This window comes from Calliphora vicina, chromosome 2, assembly GCF_958450345.1.
Source record: "Calliphora vicina chromosome 2, idCalVici1.1, whole genome shotgun sequence".
NCBI classification, from domain to species: Eukaryota; Metazoa; Arthropoda; class Insecta; order Diptera; family Calliphoridae; genus Calliphora; species Calliphora vicina.
Window position 1 is genome coordinate 101,555,070 of NC_088781.1, and position 18,218 is coordinate 101,573,287.

An 18,218-nucleotide genomic window follows, 5' to 3' on the forward strand; every position below is an offset into this window, starting at 1 on the left:
CTTTTATTTTATTTTTTTATTTACGAAAAACCAACCGAGCCCATAGTTGGTAGACTAGCAAATATATATGTTAAAATAGGCAACTTAAATCAATATTACAGATAATTTCATTAATACATGAGAGGCTGACTACAAAAATGAATTGCTTATATGTACATTAGAGTGACAATCAGTTGTATGGAAAAAATTTTTTGTTAAAATTTTGAAGAGTGCCGGGTGGAATATTATGACACTAGGCCTAAATATTAAGTGCTGAAAATTTGAGCCAAATCGGGCAACGATTTCTGGACGCGCATCGAGGTCAAAGTTCAGATATATGCAAAATTTTACTGTTAATATGGAATCTAGAAATGTGTAGATTTATTTATATTAATGAATATTACATTAAAAAAAAATTTTTGGAAATTAGCCCTGTATCTCCTTTGGTTCAAAATGACCCAAAAACTGTGTTATCTCCAAAATTAGAGAAAAATGCAAATTTTTCAGTTTTTGAAAAAATTTTGCTACTAAATAAATACTATTGCAATTGAATGCAAAAGAATCGAAATATGTACGTAATTATCGTTGTAATGAGATATAAATGACAAAATTTGATTAAAAAATTTTAAAGTTATTACAAATTCGCCAGACCATTAACGTGTTTCAGGCCACTTGAACAAAAAATTTAGGAAAAAAATTAAGATATTTCGAGAAAAATTAAAATAAAAGCTCATTTTTACTTAAAATATGTCCATATTTACTTGTATATGAGTTTTTGTCTTCGTAGGATACCGTTAACCTATTCGCAGGTATGGCCAAAAAAAATAATTTTTTTAACGGCTGTTTCAAAACTCCATTTTCAAATTTTTAAAAATTTTGTTAAACAAATTTCAGATTTTTTCGATCATCACATTGGGGTTTATTGAGATCAAAATAGGGAATAAAAATATGAAAAAATTATGTCAATACCTCTTACAGTTTTTCCGTACCTGCGATTTAAATTGTGCGTTTTTCAAGAAAAAATAATTTTTTGTCCGTATTTAGGCGAATGAGTCCAATTTCCATACTGTTATAAATTTTAAGTAAAACCTATTCATAATATTATAGTCCTTGTAATTTAAAAAATGTTCTGAAAGTTTTACTAAAATCGGAAAACGATAACCTTTAAATCATGAAGGTCAAATGTCAAATTTTTCAATATTTGGAATTTCTAATGAAAAGATAGCGAAATGTTATATATTTTTGGGACGATTTTAATGGAGGTTGATCATCGTACAGTGGATGTTTTAATACCTGTGGAGGTTCCTCCGTCACTGCATCGTGCTCAACTGAATGAAAATCAAAATGAATACCAGTTATCAAATGTTAATCTGAATGTTCAATTATCTGTGACAATTCGGTTGATTTAATTATAATGAAAATGGGAATTCACTGAGCTGAATTACTTAGAGCCAGTTTTTGACTTCGTATTTAAATATGAATTATATTTAAGTTCTATTTAAATACGAAAATGAGTTTCTCAGTGCTTAATAAAAAAGTCGGACAATCAATAATTTTAAAGAAACTTTTATATTTCGCACATCGCAGAATTGTTTAAAATATTATTAATTTATAATAATAATCAAGTTAACATGTTGTTTTAAAAATTAAAGAAAGCAATTGTTTTAATTCATTTATAAATAAAATAATAAAGAAAATTAAATTATGACTGTTAAGAAGGCAGTAGGAGAGTTATGCATCATAGAGGGTATCATGGACCATACTAAGTATCTGTACATTCTGAAGTAGAATTTAGTGTCTAAAAAATTGGGTATAAAAGACACATTTCAATTTTACCAGGCTAATGATCATGTGTCTGAGTATGTTAGAGATTTCTTGGGTTGCTCTTTTATGAATTTTTTTCAAATCCGTTTGTTATTGTTCTTTTATAAGGTAGTAATAGCTAATTGCCCTGTATATGTTAGAAATACTTTTGAATTATTGCATTCTGACAGAAATCCTCAAATTCTAATTCCTATAATAAATCGAACCACTTACGAAAGATCTTTTCATGTGCGAGTTGCTAAACATTGGAACTCTCTTCCTCGAGTTCTTAGATGTTTTGATTTACAAGTTATAATATTTAAGACGCAGCTTATTGAATATGCATCCACTAATGTGATTTAATGTAAGATTGCAATGAATTTTAAAATTATACTGCGCTAATAGATATTATCATGTATGAAGTTATATGCACACACATATGTACATATAAGCAATTCATGTATTAATGAAATTATCTGTAATATTGATTTAAGTTGCCTATTTTAACATATATATTTGCTAGTCTACCAACTATATATGGCCCTATGGGCTCGGTTGGTTTTTCGTAAATAAATAAAAACAAAAAAAAAACAAAGTATAAAAGTATAAAAGTAAACTAAGTATAAAATTATACAATCGACTGCTAAGGAGGGTGAATTCCAAATGTCCGACTACAATTTTGGCGCCATCTTAACAGCCATAATTTAATATTCTTTATTATTTTATTTATAAATGAATTAAAACAATTGCTTTCTTTAATTTTTAAAACAAAATGTTAACATGATTATTATTATAAATTAATATTTTAAACAATGTGCGAACATTTGATAACTGGTATTCATTTTGATTTTCATTCCGTTGAGCACGATCCAGTAACGGGGGATCAACCTTCATAGGTATTAAAACATCCACTGTACGATGATCAACCTCCATTGGAATTGTATAATTTTGTTCATAATCAACCTCCATAGGTATTGAAACATCCACTGTACGATGATCAACAGCCACTCTACGATGATCAACCTCCATTGGAATTGTATAATTTTGTTCATAATCAACCTCCATAGGTATTGAAACATCCACTGTACGATGATCAACAGCCACTCTACGATGATCAACATCCGTTGCAATTGGATAATTTTGTTCATAATCAACCTCCATAGGTATTGAAACATCCACTGTACGATGATCAACAGCCACTTTACGATGATCAAAATCCGTTGCAATTGAATAATTTTGTTCATAATCATAATCAATATGCATTGCTTGACATTCATCTGAAGCATCTATTTCCATTGGCAACATTTTAGATTTTGAAATAGGTATATTCTTATAGTAATTGAAAATCACGTTACTGTTCGTACAGTTTTGTTAGAACTATATTATACTTTTAAAAAACAAATCTTTAACGCTTTGGAAAATTTCAGTTTTGCCTTTTTATTCTTATATATATATATTTATTATTTTATTTATAAATGAATTAAAACAATTGCTTTCTTTAATTTTTAAAACAAAATGTTAACTTTATTATTATTATAAATTAATATTTTAAACAATGTGCGAACATTTGATAACTGGTATTCATTTTGATTTTCATTCCGTTGAGCACGATCCAGTAACTGGGGATCAACCTTCACAGGTATTAACACATCCACTGTACGATGATCAACCTCCATTGGAATTGTATAATTTTGTTCATAATCAACCTCCATAGGTATTGAAACATCCCCTGTACGATGATCAACAGCCACTTTACGATGATCAAAATCCGTAGCAATTGAATAATTTTGTTCATAATCATAATCAATATGCATTGCTTGACATTCATCTGAAGCATCTATTTCCATTGACAACATTTTAGATTTTGAAATAGGTATATTCTTATAGTAATTGCAAATCACGTTACTGTTCGTACAGTTTTGTTAGAACTATATTATACTTTTAAATAACAAACCAAATCTTTTAACGCTTTAGAAAATTTCAGTTTTGCCTTTTTATTCTTATATATATATATTTATTATTTTATTTATAAATGAATTAAAACAATTGCTTTCTTTAATTTTTAAAACAAAATGTTAACTTTATTATTATTATAAATTAATATTTTAAACAATGTGCGAACATTTGATAACTGGTATTCATTTTGATTTTCATTCCGTTGAGCACGATCCAGTAACGGGGGATCAACCTTCATAGGTATTAAAACATCCACTGTACGATGATCAACCTCCATTGGAATTGTATAATTTTGTTCATAATCAACCTCCATAGGTATTGAAACATCCACTGTACGATGATCAACAGCCACTCTACGATGATCAACATCCGTTGCAATTGGATAATTTTGTTCATAATCAACCTCCATAGGTATTGAAACATCCACTATACGATGATCAACAGCCACTTTACGATGATCTAAATCCGTAGCAATTGAATAATTTTGTTCATAATCATAATCAATATGCATTGCTTGACATTCATCTGAAGCATCTATTTCCATTGGCAACATTTTAGATTTTGAAATAGGTATATTCTTATAGTAATTGCAAATCACGTTACTGTTCGTACAGTTTTGTTAGAACTATATTATACTTTTAAATAACAAACCAAATCTTTTAACGCTTTAGAAAATTTCAGTTTTGCTTTTTTATTCTTATATATATATATTTATTATTTTATTTTTAAATGAATTAAAACAATTGCTTTCTTTAATTTTTAAAACAAAATGTTAACTTGATTATTATAAATTAATATTTTAAACAATGTGCGAACATTTGATAACTGGTATTCATTTTGATTTTCATTCCGTTGAGCACGATCCAGTAACTGGGGATCAACCTTCACAGGTATTAAAACATCCACTGTACGATGATCAACCTCCATTGGAATTGTATAATTTTGTTCATAATCAACCTCCATAGGTATTGAAACATCCACTGTACGATGATCAACAGCCACTTTACGATGATCAAAATCCGTAGCAATTGAATAATTTTGTTCATAATCATAATCAATATACATTGCTTGACATTCATCTGAAGCATCTATTTCCATTGGCAACATTTTAGATTTTGAAATAGGTATATTCTTATAGTAATTGAAAATAACGTTACTGTTTGTATTTTACAGTTTTGTTAGAACTATATTATATTTTTAAATAACAAACCAAATCTTTTAACGCTTTAGAAAATTTCAGTTTTGCCTTTTTATTCTTATATATATAGGAATAGTACGCTTTTAAGAATTTCGATACAACATTTAAATAATAAAGATACTGACTCACGATAATGGTAAATACATATGGCAGACGACAGACAGTGCATTTCTATAAACACTTTAGCACAATTTAAAAATTGATATCGTATCATCAAAACTTCCATTTCAATTGGAAGCAAAAGCAGCTCATCATCATCAGCATCGATGTCCATATAGTTTCTTTCTTGTCGTTGTTCCATTGATAGGAATTTGTGTTAATTTGTTATTCTATGTATATAAAAATAAATTATTTTCTTGCTGATATCGGGATTCGATACCGTAAAGTCTTGGTTTTAAAGTTTGCTCTCTACGCGTTACGCTATGTGGTACGTAGGATTGTTCACGATTAGTTAATCAATATAAGCTGGACAAAAAATGAGATTGATACAATCGGTTAGCGAGTGCACTGTAAATGCACCCGTTCTCGACAGATCAATGCTGCCTTTGGCGCAGTTAGTACCTAGAGGTTTTTATGATTTGGTTTGTTCAAATATTGGGGATTTTTTTTTATTATAAGGAGAAGTCGTTATGAGTTGAAGTCAGTAGTGCGATTCACTAAATTTTAACGAACCGACAATCGTAATGTTTATCGACATAAATAATTGCTTGCAGTAACGATAGTGTGATTCAATAATTTATTTTTAACGATTGTTTAAGATATGACATCTCTGTCTACAAAATATCAAAATAAGCGAAAAGCAGAAAACCATTATTTGACACACAATGAAATAATTAACCAATGGTGTAGTGAGTACAACGTTGACTACCAATCGGAAGGTTGTTGGTTCGACACTTGGCTGCGACTTAATTTTTTTTTTTTATTTTTTTGTAAAAAAATAATTTTTATTTTTATAAATAATTCTACTAACAAAACAACTTATTTCCGGCAAAAATGTAAAAGATTCGCGAACAAAAATAAGTACTTCTTCCAGGCGAATAATCGTCAAATTCCCTTATTTTTATACCCTTCACCTTCGTGAGAAGGGTATATATAAGTTTGTCATTCCGTTTGTAATTTCTACATTTTTCATTTCCGACCCTATAAAGTATATATATTCTGGATCCTTATAGATAGCGGAGTCGATTAAGCCATGTCCGTCTGTCTGTCTGTCTGTCCGTCTGTCTGTCTGTCTGTTGAAATCAGTTTTCTGAAGACCCCAGATATCTTCGGAATCCAAATCTTCAATAATTCTGTCAGACATGCTTTCGAGAATTTTGCTATTTAAAATCAGCAAAATCGGTCCACAAATGGCTGAGATATGAGGAAAAAACCAAGACAACCTCGATTTTTGACCTATTTTTTTACCTATATCTGGATTACTAAGACATTAATATAGACAATATGGATATCTAATGATAGATATTTCAAAGACATTTGCAACGACGTATATAAGACCATAGAAAGTTGGACCTATAATGGGTCAAAATCGAGAAAAAAATTTTGAACCAGATTTTTTTTTAAAAAAAAAAAAATTAAAAAACAAAAAAAAAAAATTTAAAATTTAAAAAAAAAAAATTTTTTAAATTAAAAAAAAAAAAAATTTTAAAATTTAAAAAAAAAAAAATTTTAAATTTAAAAAAAAAAAAATTAAAATAACAATCGAAAAATTTTTTTTTTCCAAAAAATTCAAAAAACAACTGGAAAAAAAATTAAATTTTGTTTACCTAAAAATATTTAAAATTTTGAAGTATAATTTGGTGAAGGGTATTTAAGATTCGGCACAGCCGAATATAGCACTCTTACTTGTTTTATATTTTATTGTAAATATTAATAAGTTAAGTAAACAAAATTGTGTTTCCATTATTTTTACGATAGTTCCAGCTACAAAAGATGAAGATGACGAAGAAAAAATTGCAAATACACTTTATCGATTAAATAAACACAACTTAAATTATTGTCGCTAACATAACGAAAGAAAAACTGCTTAAAGTAACAGTTGACTTCAACCGACAGCAAATGTGGTTAAAAATGTTATTGAGTAGCAAATTCGATAAATTTTCGTTATATTTATTTTAACGATACGATTATCGTTATAAAAGTTAGTGAATCGCACTACAGTTCTGCAATAAATACAAGAAAAACAACAAAAACAACATGCAATTTGTTTTTGTTTATGTGGTTTAAATTGTCAAAGTCTGCCTGTTTCTTGTACTTTTGGTGTAGTATTCGCCGCAACAAACACTAGTGAACTTTACAGCTCAAACTTATACGCAAATATAGAAAAATAATCAACAGAATAGCACCTTTTAATGAATTCGCCTTGTATATAATTGTCATAATACAAGTGTTAAAATGTGGATTCCATGGTAATACAGTTATGTTTTATATCATTAAAGCTGCCTTTACACGATCAAATTTTACGACTCAATTTTGAACAGTATCATATTATTGTGTCTTTTTAAAGCTCTAACATAGCAAGAGAGCAATTTGTTATGCAGGGAAGAAAAAGTTTACACGATCGTTTTTTTTTTTCGTTTGCTTGATTTTATATTTTCAAACAATTTTCAGTATTTTATGTAAAAAAAATATAAAATAGTATTTTCTATAGAAAATCTTATGTTTAGCAGTATTTTATAAAGAAAATCTTCAATATAATAGCATTTGCTGTAGAAAATCTTTTATATAATAGTATTTTCCATACAAAATCTTGTATGTAACAGTATTTTCTAAAGAAGAGCTCATGTTCAACCAATCCAATTGACTAAAGAAGTATATTTCATTGAATAATTTCCATAGGACAAATGCAAAAACCTCTTTTGAAAAATAATTCTTTAAATTATTAAACAGTGCGTTTTATTGTAAAACAATGGAAAACGTAGATAAACGTAAAATCATTAAAATAGTTAGTAAATGGTAAAATGTTGGTAAAAGACGGGAGCTCGAGCTCTCACTGCAAGGCCAGAATTTCATTCATATAGAATATTTGAAGAAAATATGATTGCAATCGAACTAAATAAAAGTTATTAATTTTATAATAAACCAATTTATGTATTTAGGATGTATGACTTTCACTATGATTATGTTGTGCCTAAATATAAATCCAAAGCACAACCTTATTATATGGACACAGGTTCATTCATGTATACAATAGTAATGGATGATTTCTATAAAGACATATGGAATGATATCGATACAAGATTCGTTACATCTGAATATGAAATGAATAACCAATTTCGTATCCCACAAAAGAATAAAAAAGTGTTAGGGATGATGAAGGATGTGGGTTTAAGAGCAAAGATATATTCGTTTAAAACTGAAGATTTAAAAGTAACTAAAAAAGCTACCTTATGCAATATTCATATGTATGTAAAGAAATAAAAAAAATGAGCATTAATAAATCAATAGTTTCGCGATTAATTAAAAAGTATAAGGCTACTGGAACAATAGACGAACACAATACCGGCCGTCAGCAGTAGAAAATATCACCTCGATCAGATCGGAAAATCTTCCGTTTAGTTAAAAAAACCATTTATTACTTCCAACGTTGTTGTGAGTGGCCTTAATCTCAGAACTGTGAGAAAACAATCATTGGAAAATAACTTGAGAAGCTTGAAAAGAAACATTTAAAAAATTGATTTGCCTAAATTATTGAAACGTATTACTTTTATGAAATTTTAGGTTGGATTTTTAAAAGATTACGCCAACTGGAATGTGGCAAAACTGAAAACAGATTTATTTAGCGACGAGTCCAAATTAAACTTGTTAAATTCAGATGGAGTAAGCCACATTCGTATACCGAAGGGAAAGCGATTACATCCACGTTATTGTAAATGGTGGGCTTTTCAGCGAGTGGATTAAAGTCGTGCATTGGCCAGCTCAATCTCCAGACTTGAATCCCATTGAAAACCTTTTCGGAATTTTAAAGCACAGGATTCGAACTCGCCGTTTTAGAAATAAACAGAAGCTGATGAATTGCTTAAAATCAGAGTGGGAATCAATACCAATAATACCAACTACATTACTAACAAATCTTATAGAATTTTTGCCAAAACGATGCACATAGGTCTGGTGAACCATTCAAACTAAATATATTCACATATATACATGAATTCAAACAAAAGATACAATTAATAACAAAAAAACATAAATTTTATTAAATTTTTAATAATTTAATTTGTTTCTTGTTTTTGACTTCCACTCTGCTAAACTCTGAGTAAATCATAATTTTTGAAGCAATAGTTTCTTGAAACAAAAATTGATTTCTTAAAAATAAGCAAAAACTAGCAGAAAGTTATTGATGATTCGTAAGCACAAAATATCACTGTAATTTCGTTCGTTTTTGGTTCGTTGAAATCGGTTGAAATTATGTAAGTTATATACTATTTTTTTTAAAAAAAAATTAAAATCACTGATTTTTAGGTTATATCCATAACTAACTGATTTAAAAAGTTTTTTTATTTTCGTCTAACATGTGATTCAAAGAAAACAAAAAATTACACCACGTGTTTCAGTTTACCACTGCACTTAAAACATTGAACTTTCTCACTTCATAGAATAACGGTTAATTGAAGTTTGCAAAAACAAATTATTTTTTTTTGTTTATCTGAAGTGTTTGCTACAATATTCCAACAACAAATATAGGAAAAAAGTTTTGAGTTTTGGTCAAAAAAATGGGTCTTGGAGACCTATGTGCGATGTGCGGATGTCATAAGAAACGAATGGTATCATAGAAAGTACTGAAAGTTGCTTAAGTTTCGAACAGTAATACATTGAGTTAATTTTGTTTTGGTTTTATTATTGCTTTCCATGAAATGGAATTCAACTTTTGTTCTTATTATTAGAATGTAGGTACATTATACAATATAAATTAAATATCTTATATTTAATAAAACAATTTAAAAATAATACATACGACTTTGATTGTTTTATACGGAAAAGTTGCTTAGGTTTCGAACAATACTGTATATCTATAATAATTTCATAACTAATGCAATATTCATTCATATGGACTCTAAAGGAAAAAATATCAAAAACAAATTCAAATTAACCAAGAAAAATCATAAAACCAAAATATCATGATCGTGCTATGAATCGTAAAACAGACATTTCATGTGTACATAAAGAAAAAAAAATAATTTAAAGATTAAAAAATAGAAATATCTGTACAGGTGGAAACACTGCACTACTTACAGATTTTCTGTAGTTAAAACTGCGCTCGAACCGCCATAAATATACTACTTATAACAAACAGTATTTAATATAAACATATGTTTGTGTATAACAGTATTTTCTGTAGAATATTTTGTGTTTAACAGTATTTGATAAAGAAAATCTTTAGTACAAGAGTATTTGCTGTAGAAAATCGTAGTTACGGACCGTTTCAATCTTACTCACCAGCCGTGTATCCGCACAGTAAACAAAACTGACACTACACTGACAAACTTGAGTTAATCGATGCATCCAAGGCGAATTTATACAAGGTGCTATCAGTTCTACAAATACAACAATTGGTCTTAACAAATGTCAAAAAACAAAAATGAAAAAATAAACAAATATGTATTAAAACTTAATGTAGTGTAGATAATTGTATAGTGAGGGCTTTACTTATTTATGTAAAAAACAAATATTTTGTTAATACGATTAGAATATGTAGATATTTAAATATAAAAACAAGCTTTGACAACTGTTAAAACCAAAAAGCGAAAAAAAAAATTATCAGCTGTTTGACTGACTCCACCTTGTATAAATTCGCCTTGGATGCATCGTAAACATCGATGTTTTTGTGGCTGACTGCCACAATACCGGATTCTGTATCGTAACCCATAATAAACTAATCACAAATAAAACAAAAAGCTTCTGTTTGATTCATGTAATGTGTTCTGATGATTGATGATGATGTTTATTCTCTAAAGTTAACATTTAATTATATAATTATTACAAATTAATTTAAACAGTGGTAATCTTACTTACATAGTTTTTGCTGGATGTCTTTGCACAGAATGACTTGCTCATAAATTGAAATGTTTTAAAGTTGATCATGGACAAAAACGTCTGACAAAAATATAAGGACCGCTAGTAATTAGTGTTTATAAAAAACCGGTTTGTTGGTTAACCGAAAATTGGCCTTTTTTAGTTAACCGACTTCGAAAAAACCGGTTAACCGACATATATGTGAAGAAAACATAAAATGTTCAATAAAGTATACATAGCTTTAAAATTGTTGGTTTTTAGTAGTCAGTTAGTAATAGTTTTAGTAGTCCTTCTGAAAAGGAACTTTCACTGAACCAAATATTCGTAGGTAAAAATAACAAAAAAGCATCGGTAAATTTTAACGAAAAAAATATTCAAATCAACTGGGTTTTTATTCAAATACACGAAAACATTCTTCAAATAAACTATTGTTACGAAATTGTACTTGAATTCAAATATAACGATTTTAAGGGCTGATTTAAAAGTAGCATAATGCTTTCAAATAACAGTGCTGTAACATATCTGTGGGCATTACTAAATAAAAGCTTTCAGTTGATTTGATCGTAAGTTGGCAACGCTGTATTCGAATATTCAGTTAAAGAACATTGTAGAAAGTACACCACAGATGGCGTATGTATTAGTAAGATCTAGAATATTCGAATTTTGACAGTTAAAGAGCAATCTAGAATGCAGATGGCAGTGTTATAAATAGTGGCAGAGGTTGCAGTCGTGAGCAGTTTATCAGAGACGCTTTTCGAATAAACATCAACTTAGTGCCTTAAAGTGTGTTGTGTTTTTCAAGTAAATTCGTGTACATTATAAATTGTGTCTGTATTTCTGAGAATTTATAAACGTGTATAAAAAGCATTGAGTGGCTATTTAATTCTGTGGTTGTTGTACATTTTGAATAAATAAAGAGTTGTTACAATTTTTAAACTACTAAACGGCTTTTATTTGCAATCAAAAGTATCCGGTTTATTTAAAGGAAATAAACCAAACGTTTTGAAAAGGTTAAAACGTAACACTATTTTTTATTCAAATCAACAAAATCTTTTAGTTAAAAGATTATTTTAGTCACATTTGTTAATTTGAATAAAATTTTCTTACAAATAACACACAAATTCTGTCAAATCAACAAAAATTTATTTAAAAGGGTGGTAACTCATCGTAAAAATATTTATTTAAAATAACTCATGCATTTATTCAAATTAACATGCCTAAATTTATTCAAATTGACTAAAGGCAGTAGAAATGAAGAAATTTTGTTAAAATTAAATAAATCATTTTAGTTAAATTGAATAAAATTCTTCAATTTAAATAAATTTCTTCATATTGAATAAAGGCATGTAGAATTGAAGAAATTTCTTCAATATTTAAAAACATGCAGTGGACAAGCAAACGATGCTTATTAGTTGTCATTTCGCAGTTAAAGTGAGTGTTTCAAATTAAAATATTTATAAAGTATTACAATAATTATAAATATTTTAATTTATAATGATGTTAATTATCATTACATCTTTTAATGTTGATTTATAAGATTCAGTGATAATAAGCAAACAAAAATTTTTGTGGTGATTATGTTTTTATTAATATAAAGTCAAGAGACCAATTTGGCAACATTAGCTACAATACCCAGTGACTCCACAAATATTAATTCATGTTCAAACTCTTGGATAACACGAAATGCCAAAGATGAAGTTTAAAAACTACTAAACTAATGAAGTTTTGGAAGTCTTTTCCCTGTATTTTCTGGTAATATATACAATGGACTTTATAAATGAACATTTTGTTAATCAATTTTTAATTTGTATTTTGCAGGTGAATGTATAGATGTACATGCAATAAGTCTTCTCCAGCTGTTCAAAAGGGAGTTGTTAATCTAGGTAAGAATTCTAAAATGTGTATTATTTTATATCAGTTGTGATTAAGTATTATATTTAGATGTTCCAGAAGTAACTATTGATGAAATCATTGAAGCAATATTAAACGACAACTGTTCATGGGCTGTTGATATAGATTTTCAGTTATATCCACATGCGAATAATTTCAATGATGGCCTTGAGTCGTTTTCATCAAAAATTATTCTTGTCTTTGAAGAGCGTATAAAAATCCAACCAAATTTAACTCAAAGTAGGCTTTATTATATTGATCATTCAATACATTAGTATTAATAATTTTGAATCTTTTCAGATGGCCGATTCCTTGGTATATTTTGCTCAATATGAAAAATGGAAAAAAGATATGTACAAGGTTCTCCATAAGAGACTCACAAAAGAGTTTCATAATTGATGGAAGCACAGTTGCGGCCTGCCAAATTCAAACCATCAACATTAATTTCAGGTTCTTTTTTAGAACCACAAGAAATCGCGGTATATTTTGAAGGAATACAATATCGATACTAGTTTGGTTCTTCAATTTGAAATATTTTTATTAAACTAAAACTAATTGTGATTATGACAGTCCCCAAATAAATTCCTTAATTTCAAACTTAAATTAGTATATTGAAATTGTTCAATTTTGAATTAAATGGTATGGCGATTTCCATCCTTGGCATTGTTTAGTGAAGACTGTTTTACCCCAGGCTTAAAATATAATGACATCTGGAGGCGCCACAGTCATCAAGTATTTTGTTTTAAGTTAGATTTAGTACTTATTCGTAAGATGGAGTTTATTTGTATATTCGTTTTTCTATGAACCATTCGTTGTTTAGACATTGGAATAGATAGTCACATAATTTTGCAATATTTGAAATAAAAAAACCCATTTTGAAATTTGGAATTTTATTGAAATAAAATCAATTGTATATTTTATTTGAAAATTTTATACAAAAAAAAAACATAAACAAGAAGTGTTTTTGTTTTTTTTTTTATTATTGGCCAGCTGTTTATAATCACAAAACAAATTGGATTAAGTTCACGGAAACCAGCGCTAGTTGAACATTTTTTGGTCCATTGAGCCGGATATTTTGGTTATTGGAGTGGATTAACCCCGATTTGTTTCTTTGGAATAAACAGGTGAAATAAGTATTTATATTTATTTGTTTTATTTGTTTCTTGTGAGACTTGTTTTTATACATACAAAATCTTGCAAGAAACATTTATACTACAATACTTCATAATTCATAGTTATAGAAGCATTGTATATCAAAGGTATGTGAATTGATTAACTTCAATTCGTAGTTTTAAACCTTTTTTATCATAAGTGTGTGAATTGACTAACTTCAATTCACAGTAGTTAGTTTTTTACACACTGCTTTATGAAAAGGTGTATGAATTGACTAACGTCCATTCACAATATATGCATATTGGTGCATGAATTTGATAAATTTAGTAGATTGTCGAACTTATCTACTAATAATAGATTGGCAATTGTGGTTTTAATTCAACAACTCTGTAGTCTCGACCTCTATCACTGTACTCTCGGCCGCTGTCATTTTTTTGTTTAAGCCAGCTGACAGCAATTTGTTTATTTTCGTTTTTAATTTTTTATTTATTATTTTTGCCAAATTGGTGCAATTTTTGTTTTTGAATTTTAATAAAGTGCCAAAATATTAAAGAAATTAAAGAAGTTTGGAAAATAGTGCCGGAAAAGTTGAGGAAGACAACAAAACAAAACCCCAATACGATCAAAAAGTAGCAGCTACAACAAGACAATTTTGGAAAGCAACTTACTTATACCAAGACTGGTACAAACTATTTGGCAAAATCTGGTCACCGAATTATTGGTGAGTTTTTGTTTTTTTATTTTTATATCAATTAATAAAATAATAAGGTTTGTTTGTGACAACGCTAAATACAAAATTACTACACCGAATATTACAAAACTTAGATTGAGTGGTATACGAGTGTTGTTATAAAGTTAGTTTTTTTTTTTTATAAATTTAATGGTGCCGGAGCCTTAAATTTGTTGGTCAATTACGCCTATAGCATATTTTTTTTTAAATTTGAGTGTTGAAAGGCTATTTATTAATCAAGTCTAAAGGTAGGATCACACGATTGCCGCAATGAACCAATTTAATACAAATTTTATTGTGCTGAATTGGGGCCCAATAAAGAAATTGTCCCAATCAAATTCTCTGCAGTCACATGATTGCTTCATTTTATATAAATTTGATTGTCGTAAATTGGCGCAAAGCGATTTAGTGGCAATAATTGTCGCATTTCAGTCACACGATTGTTCTAGTTTACGGCAACTCAGAGAAACAGCTGTTGTGCTAGATGTTAAATTTTGTTTTGTTTACATAAATGTAAAACCAATCTATTTTTGAAAAAAATATTTGTTAAATAAAAAAAGAAAATTGCGTCGGCCTTAATTATCATATAAAAAAATTAATAAAGAAATGTTAAAATATGCATGTGGGTCAGAGAGTGGCTCACAAAAACAATATTTCATTTACAAAAATTAATATTGGCGCTAATTGTCTTCTTTGATTGCCGCACTAGAACACAATAAATATTGGTGTATTTTTAACTTTTTTATTGGTGCATGTTGCCTATCAAGCATTCACATGATTGCCGTACCAGGGTTGCATTTGATTGGGCCAAATAAGCACAATATTGTTGTGGTTTGACATATGAGCCAATAAGTTGTGAAATCACACGATTGACGTATAAAATAGACCAATAATTGGTGCATTGCGGCAATCGTGTGATCCTACCTTAAGTATATTAAACATTGAGTTTGGTTTTTATACCCTTCAGCTTCGTGAGAAGGGTATATATAAGTTTGTCATTCCGTTTGTAATTTCTACATTTTTCATTTCATATATTCTGGATCCTTATAGATAGCGGAGTCGATTAAGCCATGTCCGTCTGTCTGTCTGTCTGTCTGTCTGTCTGTCTGTCTGTCTGTCTGTCTGTCTATCTGTCTGTCTGTCTGTCCGTCCGTCTGTCTGTCTGTTGAAATCAATTTTCTGAAGGCCCCAGATATCTCCGGGATCCAAATCTTCAACAATTCTGTCAGACATACTTTCGAGAATTTTGCTATTTAAAATCAGCAAAATCCGTCCATAAATAACGGAGATATGAGCAAAAATCCGAGACAACCTCTGAAAATTTCATCAAAAAACACAATGTATTGCATGCTTTCACAAAAAAACAACAAAACGTATGGTTGGATGTGCAAGCTTTGCGTATTTTGTTTTTTTTTGTGTTTTGTTTCTTTTGGCGTTGTTGTTGTTTTTTATACAACTAAACTTTTGTTTGGTTGTGTGTTGGTTTTTTTGACAAAAAATCAACAAATCGTATGTTTGAATGTGCATGCTTTGCGTATTTTGTTTTTCTTTTGGCGTTGTTGTTGTTTTTTATACAATTAAACGCATGTTTGGATGTGTGTTGGTTTCATTGCCTTGCGTATTTTGTTTTTGTTTTTTCTTTTGGTGTTCTGTTTCGTTTGGCGTTGTTGTTGTTTTTTGTGTTCTTGATAAATTTAGGATGCTGTACGCTGAAAGTGGGCAATGTACATACCTATATACTAATTATAAAAAATAATGATGCATCCACAACAAAGGTGAAGGGTATATAAGATTCGGCATAGCCCAATTTAGCACTCTTACTTGTTTTATAATAGAATTTGATTTATACTTATTTTTTATTTGGGGAATTTGTTGTTTTTTGTACAAACTATTTGGTAAAAATGGTAAAATCTCAGAAGCTTATCACTTTTGAACGTACAGCGGCTATATTTTTGGATTTCGAAAAGGAATATAATGATCTGCCAACTGAAACTCTTAATTCTTATTTGCTCGATATAAGAAAAGAAGAGTTTAAGACGTTGTGGGATAAGACAAGAAATACATATGAAGATTTTGCAACACAAGACAATAATGAGGTATCGGAAGAGGATTTTCAGAACGCGAAGGAGCTTTTTAAAAATTGTCGATTAGGGTACATCTCGTGTGCAGCTCAAATGGGTGAATTATCAGATTCATTTTTTAACAAATCAGGAATGTCATCAACTCAGTATGGTGGTAGAAATACAGTAGAGATCTCTAGCGGTCAAAGGCACAATTTAAAGTTGCCACCCTGTATCACCGAAGTTTTTAAAGGTGACTACCAATCATGGCCGTCCTTTCGGGACATGTTTAAGGCCGTTTATATCGATGGGGCCGATTTGTCAGGAGTTGAAAAACTCTGCTATTTAAGACAATTTACTGAGGATGACGCGTTATTAATAGTAAAAGAATCTCCTCTCACTAATGAAGGTTTTCTAACTGCTTGGGAAAACCTAAGAGACAGATACGAGAATAAGAGAATTTTGGTCCACGACCAATTGAAGATTTTATTTAATTTGGTATCTGTGAAATCGGAATCCGGAAATGATATTAAAAGGCTACAACGTGACATTAACAACTGTATTTCAACTCTTCGAGTTTATAAAATAAATATTGAGTCCTGGGACCCAATATTCGTTTATGCATGTTTAACAAAATTGCCATTTCATACTTTGTCGTTATGGGAGCAAACTGTTAAGAGCAAAATGGAAATTCCCCTATGGAAGGAACTGGATGAGTTCCTTACGGGACGTTTTCATTCGCTAGAAACAATAAATAATATTCGAAGTGCCAATAAGACAGATTCTAATAATAAATCGGACAAGTCGAATAATTCAAAACATCGAAACACTTCTGTTAGAGTTTACCAGACCAAAGTTTCAGGAAAATCTTGCCCAATCTGTGCTACAAATCACGCTTTGAAGGATTGTCGTAAGTTTTTAAGTAAGGATCAGGCAGGAAGGTTTCTAATTGTTAAGAATCAGAAATTATGTATTAATTGTTTGAACGAGGGCCATAAAATGAGTGAATGTAAGAGTAAGTTTAATTGTTCTAAATGCCAACTTAAACATCATACTCTTCTTCACAAGGAAGTTACTAATCCTGTACTAAATTCTAGCAATCAAAATATGGATGATGTGCCGTCTACATCACAGGGTATCGTAAGAGTACAGAATAATACTGTGCAAAACTGTTTTGTAACAACTTCTAAGCAGATTCTTTTAGCTACGGCAGTCGTTAATATTGTATTTCAGGGAGAAACTTTTACAGCGCGGGCTCTAATTGATCCAGCTTCTCAATCATCGTTTATATGTGAAAAAATTCAACGTAAACTTGATTTGCCTACAGAGAAAGTAGATTCTAACATCTCTGCCCTGAATTGTGCTCCGGCTGGTTCATCTCATAAGCAATGTAATTTTGTATTGGGATCTAGAATAGATAGATCTTTTAGGTTGAAAATGTCAGGATTAGTACTTCCTAGATTAACTGGGAATTTAC